Genomic DNA, 7,953 nt, shown 5'->3' with positions numbered 1-7,953 from the left:
GACCCACTTCCACGTGTGGTCACAGTCTCTGTTGGCAGGATCACAAGGAAAGGAATCGAAAACTGTGAAGGGGTTCAAGGGAGGGGGCAAACCTTGCTCTAGGGGGGAGGAAACACAATGCCTCTCTCTCTCTCCTTTCCCTACTCTGTGCAAAGGGGTTGGCAGGGGAGGGTCCGACACACAGCTAAGGAGTCACCTGGAGTGATCGCCAAGTGTCAGAGCTGGAAACAACCGTAATGATGATTTTACAAATGGGGAAACAGAGGCTGGAGAGGGGAAGTGGCTTGGTCAGTGTCACGAGGGCTGTCGGTGGCAGATTCAAACCCGTCACCCCGCAGTGGGTGGGTCTGAGGTGGCACCTGTGCCCTCTAGCTTCTCACTGTGAGCAGGTCAGTCAGTGGGAGCAGATCCCTTGGGCTTCCAAGTCTTCTGAGCCACATCTAAAAGGCAGAGGACCACCCTTGCCAGACACCAGCATCTGGGCATCTGGAGAGGGTGGGATGGCAGAGTGGCTTCAGAGTTGGGGTCCTGCCCGCCCACTTCCAGGCAGCCACCTCTCCAGCTTCCTCCTCAAGGCCTGTGGGGGCCCGCTATTCCAGCTGGCAGCCACACCCACCAAACATTTGGCTGGGCTGGACTGGGCTTGACTAGGGGGTGGGTCCTCCTGGGTCCTAAGAAGCTAGCATTGGTGTGCCCATGAACAAAATGGAAGGGATTGGCCTCAAAGGGTGTGCCCCAGTGCCTCCCTCCTCCCCTTGTGTCCAGTGGCAACAGCTGTTTCCCCCACCTCTGGATCTCTCCCCATTTGGCCTCTCACTGTGAGGCCCTGCATCTGGGTGTCCTTTGTTTCATGTTTTCATTCTCTTGCTTTGGGATTCTCCTCCTCTTGATTCATTCTCTCTCTCTCTCTTTCTCTGTGCCTCTGTTCTCCTTCTGAGATGCAGCGGGAGGGGAGGAGCTTTGGCGCTTTCCCAGGATGGGCAAAGGCCAACCGGAGAAGAGTGGAAGATGGAAGGGTGTCAGAATTGGGTTGGGGGTAGAGGTGACTGTGGTCGCTCTGGATAATGCAACTACCCGGAAATGTCAAATTTGGGGTTTCTTTCTGCTTTCAGTCCGCTGGTTTGGTCTCTGCTATTTCCCACCACAAAGCAAAGCAGGCTGGTGGTTTTAGGGGCCCAGATGACAGAGGACAAAACTGAGGCATAGGGGGTGGGGTTCAGAAAGATCAAAGCCTGCCTAGCGTTTGGATGAGCTGGGGTCCCAGGCTGCTGCCCCTAATTGGCCCTTATCACCAACTCCAGGTCACAGCATTACATGGGGAAGGATTTAAACAAAAATTCTCACAGGAATACATTCCCCAAAAGAAGACTGGCCATAGTTTGATAGGAATCAGAATAATCCCTAGCCGAGCCAGTAGTTCACACGCTCTGCATGTATCCTGAACTGAACCGTGGCACACTCGTGTGCAAACCTGGTTGAACTCTTCAACTCAGTTGATCTTTGTGACAACCTTGAAGGAAGGCAGAGCCAGAGCCCTCCCCTTTGATTAGTCCAGGACAGAGTCCCATCCACAGCAGTCTGGCCAGTGAGTGCATAGCTGGCACTGGGATCCAAGTTGCTCGGCTCTGTGGGCACTGTCCCTATACAACCCTTTAAAACTTTCCCTACCCTGAGCACACGCCGCAGTCTTCACTCGAGCCCATGGTTGTTTTGTTTTGTTTTGGCCATGCAGTATGAGGGGTCTTAGTTCCCCCACCAGTGATCGGACTTGCGCCCCCTGCATTGGAAGCACAGAGTCTTAACCACTGGGCCCCCAGGGAAGTCCCACCAGCCCATGGTTGTTTTGTGACACCAAGCGTGGCACGTCCATCCCTGTGCTGGTCCCTGCCCTGTGTTGATGTCCTGAGCAGCCCCGAGTCAGGTCTGGCTCCCCATCCTTACATGGATGTGGGTTCGAGTCACATAGGAAGGGAACAATGATCCCAAGTCCTCTTTCTGGTCCTTGGAGACCAGGTTAGCCGTGAAGAGGGCCCTGCTGATGCCCCTACCTTAAGGTCGCCTTGACCTAACTGTCCCCGGGGGCAGGGGGAGATGGTACAGAGATGCCTTTGTCTCCTCTGCTCCAGGTCTCTTCTTCAAGGAGAGTTCCTGTTGTGCAGGAGCCAGAAGGGAGGTGGGGGGGTGAAGAGTCTTCCCAGGAAAGCTGGAGGCCTTCCAGGAAGTATCTCCGTGCCCCAGCATAGCAGGCACAGCAGAAGCCGAAGTCCATGGGCTCTTAAGCATCCCGTTTCACCCCCACGGTGCCTCTGCAGGGGGCTGTCCACCTCCACTCCAGCCCCTACCTTTAAGGCTCCTGGAAGTGGGGGAGCCACAGGTTCATGCTCAGACTGCACCCCTGAGACCAGTGTCTCTTCCTCTCCCAGAATTTCCACACTCGGGTACCCCACTGTGAAAATGCTGCCCATGCCTGTCCCTGAAGACAGAGTGGTACCTAAGGAGGGGGCACACGCGCCGTGAGAAATTCAGTGTGAGTTGGGGGAGGGAAAGGAACTGCTAGGTCTGCGCTTCCTGCCCCTGCCCCCTGTCCTCTACCACTCTTCAGGGAAGTCAACTTACAGTGAAGTCACCAAGGGAACACGAGGCCTTCCAGCCTCAGGCATAGTGACTGTCCTCTGTTTCTGGGAATGGGGTGAGGGGAGGGTGACCCAGTGGGTGGGAGGGGGGAAGTCAGCCTTCCTTTGCCCAGCTGCCCTCTCCACCTGATTTGGGAGAGAAGCTCACAGGGCAGGGAGAGCAGGGGGGTGCAACATTTGGGCTGAGCACACGTGTCCTAGGCCAGAGAGGAGCCCACCCTCCTCGCAGCAGGGATAGGGCTGAGAGGCTGGCGGGTGAGAGGAGAGGTGGGCCACGGGCACTGAGATGGGCAGCTGATGGGCCTGGTGACTGTCCTGAGCAGCCCCAGGTCAGGTCTGGCTCCCCATCCTTAAGCCCACTGATTACCAGTCCCCTCTTCCGCTGAGCTAGTTTCTCCTCCTTCTAGCCCAACAAGAAATCTTTTGTGTCTCAGCCAGCCCAGTGTGGACCTCAAGCCCTCAGGGCAGTACACGAGAGAGGGCTGTGCATCTCCTTCTCTGCCACCTCCCCACCACTTTGCCTGTCCTTTTTGTTATGACCCGAGGAGGTTCCTTTCTCTCCAGCTCTGTTTTCCATTGTTCTTGACTTATGGCTGGCACCAACCCACTGATGCCTTCCCTGTCTGCTCCCAGCCTCCGAAATCGGCTCCCCAGAGCCAGGAGCCAGTGTGGGTATAAAGTCCAAATGAAGGGTGGTCCAGTGCTCCATCCCCTCCTCACTGGCCTGGTTTTCATTTGCTGCTAGAATGGACCCCAAGCACCTGTGTCCCCTTTGCTCCAGGCTTCAGCCGTGCAGTTCCCCCAGTGCACTGGCCTCTCAACTCCAATGCATCTACCTAGAATGTCATTCCTCCCTTTCCTGCCTGGGGACATCCTCTTCATCTTCCATACAGTCCGTGTGGCAGAGAGGAAAACACAAAGACTTTGGACCTTCGACACTCAACAGGAAGGCAGAAACGGCAGAATGGAAGTTTGTTACAGTCACTGATTCGGGATGGGGAGAGGGGGTGTCGGTGCCAGGGCTTGATTCTGCCAGAACGTGGGCAGCAAAAAAAAAAAAAAAAGAGCTGAATTATATCTGCTTCCAAATCCCAACTTTGCCAACTTAGCAACCGGGTGACCTAAAACCACTTTCCTTCTTTGTAAAGCAAACCTGGCTCTGCTGTGTGACTCCAGGCACATGAGTCTGCCTCTCTGAGCTGAGCGGCCTCTTTCGTAAAAGGAGGACAGCAAGGCTTACCTGCCAGAATTGCTATGAAGACTCACTCACAGAGCCGAGCACATAGCAAGTAGGTGCTCAGGGACTTAAGCCAGGTATTTTCTCCTCAGCACCCTTGAGCCCCTCAATCCTGTATTGCAAACCTCTGCTTTCTTTCTTAATATTTATGTATTTGGCTGTGTGGGGTCTTAGTTGCAGCATACAGGATCTTTAGCTGAGGCATGCAGACTCTTAGTTGTGGCATGTGGCATCTAGTTCCCTGACCAGGGATTGAACCCGGGCCCCTTGCATTGGGAGCACAGAGTCTTAGCCACTGGACCATCAGGGAAGTCTCCAGAAGCCTCTTCTTAAGGCCTGAACTAGTTGCCTAAAGGGCTGTGTCTTACTGCTTGACTTGTAATCTGTGCAAGAGTGTGAGTTGCTCCGTCGTGTCCAACTCTGTGGCCCAATGGACTATAGCCCACCAGGCTCCTCTGTCCATGGGATTCTCCAGGCAAGAATGCTAGAGGGAGTAGCCATTCCCTCTTCAGGGGATCTTCCCAACCCAGGGATTGAACCCCGGTCTCTTGCATTGCAGGCAGATTCTATATCGTCTGAGCCACCAGAGAAGCCGGTGTTTCAGAAATATGTGCTGGATTAATAAAGGTCCCTGTCACAGCATAGGGCTTCCTCAAGCTCTGATCCCTTTCTCTAGGGCAGTCCCCTGCTTCCCATTTATTAAGCCCACTGATTACCAGTTCCCTCTTCCCGCTGAGCTAGTTTCTCCTCCTGCTGCTGCTGCTAAGTCACCTCAGTTGTGTTTGACTCTGTGTGATCCCATAGACAGCAGCCCACCAGGCTCCTCTGTCCCTGGGATTCTCCAGGCAAGAATACTGGAGTGGGTTGCCATTTCCTTCTCCTTCTAGCCCAACAAGAAATCTCCTGTGTCTCAGCCAGCCCAGTATGGACCTCGAGCCCTCAGGGCAGTACACAAGAGAGGGCTGTGCATCCCCTTCTCCGCCACCTCCTCACCACTTTGCCTGTCCTTTTTGTCATGACCCGAGGAGATTCTTGATTCACAGCATCCCGAAGGCTCTCTCCTCTGCTGCCTTGGCTTCTGCCTGCTCTGGTCTTACTGATCTGCTTTCCCCCTCACAGCAACAGTAGCCTCATCTTTGCCCCGTGCTGGGCTGTCTTTCGAGTTCTTAATCCACCTGCCAAGCCAGCAAATTACCTGGCTGGAATGGCCCTCTGCACCTTCTTCTGTGTCAGCCTCACCCTCTCTGGATGATAGCACTGCCCCAGGACTCTGCATGGAAAGGGCATGATGACCCTGTCCCAGGAGGAGGTGGGGGCCCCTAGGGCTTTCTAGAGAGCCATCTCTTTAACTCTGGCTAGAAGGGAGCCTAGACAGGTGAGGCAAACAGGAGCAAGACAGGGAGCATGTAAGAATCTCCAGGTGGCAAGGTCTGCATGGACCCACACATCCATTGCCCACATCCCACATACTGACTACTGCTTCCCCTGCCAGCTCCCTCTTGGCCCCACAGGCTGACTGGGGTTGAGCTGTGGTGGGGGTGGGGGTGGGGAGACAATACTCATGTATCAAGCTAGGCGGGATGCTTTCACAAACCCTATCTCTCTACTTTTTTCTTTTATTAACAAAAAATGTTCAACTTCCCCATATTTAAATAGGTAGCACAGGACATGATACAAAAACTCAGAAGACTTAAAAGAATAAATGGTGAAAAGTTAGGGCTTCCCAGGTGGTGCAGTGGTAAGGAATCCACCTGCCAATGCAGGAGACACAAGAGGCGCAGGTTCAGTCCCTGGATCAGGAAGATCCCCTCCAGTAGGAAATGGCTGCCCGCTCCAGTATTCTTGCCTGGAACATCCCATGGACAGAGAAGCCTGGTGGGCTACAGTCCATGGGGTCGCAAAGAGTCGGACACGACTGATCTTGCGTGTGTGTGTGCCCGCACGTGCTCACACACACACAGTGAAAAGTTAGTCTCTCTCTTTTCCTGTCCCTTGGGTCCCTTCCGCAGGGACAACTACAGTTTTAGTCTTGTGTATACTCCCAGAAAATGTCTATACATTTACAAACACAACTTACACCTCCTATGAGTCACACTAGAGGGAAACTGAGGCCCTCAGAGAAGTGAAGTACTTTGACTAAGGTCACACAATTGTGAAACTGACAGAGATGGGATTTGTAAACAGATCTAACTGTAAAACTCAGCTCTTTTCGCTGTCTGTGCTCTGGCAGAAGCGAGCCCTGGTACCAACAGAGCCCCAGCCCCCACCCCCGCCGACCATGAACCACTGGCTGTGACCAACCTCCATTCTGAGGCCTTGGAGATGCCAGGGGTCTTTGGTGAGCGTCTGAGGCTCCAGGGGCCTGTACTGACTTACTAGGGAGGAAGCACTCCGGTATGGAAGAAGGAAAGTTCCTGCAGGTGTCCTTTTGTGGCTGCTGTGTGGTCAGGACCAGTACGACCCCCAAGGTGCAGAGAGTTCTGGAGAGAGACACCACATAAGCGTATAAGCGTGGGTCTCTGGCTAGAGGGTATTGTGGTTGTGGTTTCAACTACATTTCCAGAAAATACCCTCATGATCTCCCTGTGGTTGAGCAGGGCTGAGCAGGGATGGGAAGCATGGGGGCTGTTCTCCGTGGAAGCTAGGTGCTGCAGGTGAGGGGAGGAGGCTGGGGTCAGTCCCTGGTGGAGAGCAGGCAGGATGCCTGAGCGGGGCTGCCCACCAGAGTTCCAGGCTCTCGAGTCTCTCTCTCCTTGGTCAGGCCAGGGTGGGCTAAGAGAGACCCCCAACTCTCTTGACTAGTAAACACCTGTACACCTACAGCTATGTCTCAGGCAGCTTCCTATGTGAGCTCTCTGTAGGGTCTTTCTGGATCCTGGCTTCCCATTCAGTTTCTTTGTTTCTGTGACTCCCTATGGGTCATGTGTCAGTCTGGTGTCCCCTCAACTTAGGGGTCTATGTCCCTGAGGCCCTGTGAGAACCAGGAGACCCAGGTAAGGTCTCACCTCGTCTGCAGGGAAAGGAGGGAGTGGTAGGTAGTGAACATTCCTTCCTCTCTCGGGTTGACAACATTCTTGTTTTGCAGAGGTAGTAGCCAGAACATTCCGTCCTTTATGTCTGTGCACACAGCCAGCCAGATCTAGCTTGGTGCCTAGTGGTCAGTCAGAGATGTGCTATGAGACGCAAGAGTCAAGAAACATACCTGCCCCGCCCTCCCAGCATTCAGACCAGCACTTTCCAGGCTGGTGAACAACAGCCAAGGCAACTGCACTGAATCCTAGACTTGACCAGTCCTAGGAAGAGGAGTGCAAATCTTAAAAACAACAACAACGGTTAACAGCCCTATAGTGCTTTACAGCATTCGAAGCACTTTACATGTACTCACTCACTAAATTCTCCCCCCAATGCTTTGAGGTAGGTCCTATTACCATTATTATATTACAATGAGGAAATCAAGAGAGAAAACTTGCTCCAGGTCACACAACTCAAGGTGCTGATGGTGAATCTGGTTCTAGATTCTGTGTTTTTATTTCTTTTTTAATAATTTTATTTATTTATTTTTGGTTGTGCTGGATCTTTGTTGCTGCACGGGCTTTTCCGTAGTTGTGGAGAGTAGGGGCTACTTTCTAGCTGCAGTGCTCGGACGTCTCATTGTGGTGGCTTCTCTTGCTGCGGAGCACAGGCTCTAGAGCTTTCAGGCTTCAGCAGTTGCAGCGCGTGGGCTCAGTAATTGCAGTTCCTGGGCTCTAGAGCACAGGTTCAATAGTTGTGGCTCATGGGCTTAGTTGCTCCAAGGCATGTGGGATCTTCCCGGACCAGGGATTGAACCTGCATCTCCTGCATTGGCAGGCAGAACCTTTACCTGTGCTGTGCTTTTAATTACTATGCAGTCATCCTGGTTTCCATTTCTATTCCTAGAGGGTAGGGTTTGTTCCTCAAATATTTACTGAGTGTCTGCTCTGGGCTGGGACAGCGTGGGAGCATTTAAAGGTGAATGGGATATTGTGTGTCATTGAGGGTAGAAAGGTATGTAAACAAGAAATTGTCCTTCAGCATGAGGGTGCCATAATACGAGCATAAATG

Source organism: Capra hircus, chromosome 19 (assembly GCF_001704415.2).
Source record: "Capra hircus breed San Clemente chromosome 19, ASM170441v1, whole genome shotgun sequence".
In the NCBI taxonomy this organism is placed as follows: Eukaryota; Metazoa; Chordata; class Mammalia; order Artiodactyla; family Bovidae; genus Capra; species Capra hircus.
The sequence above is the reverse complement of the archived record's forward strand: the minus strand, read 5'-3'. Positions refer to the sequence as shown.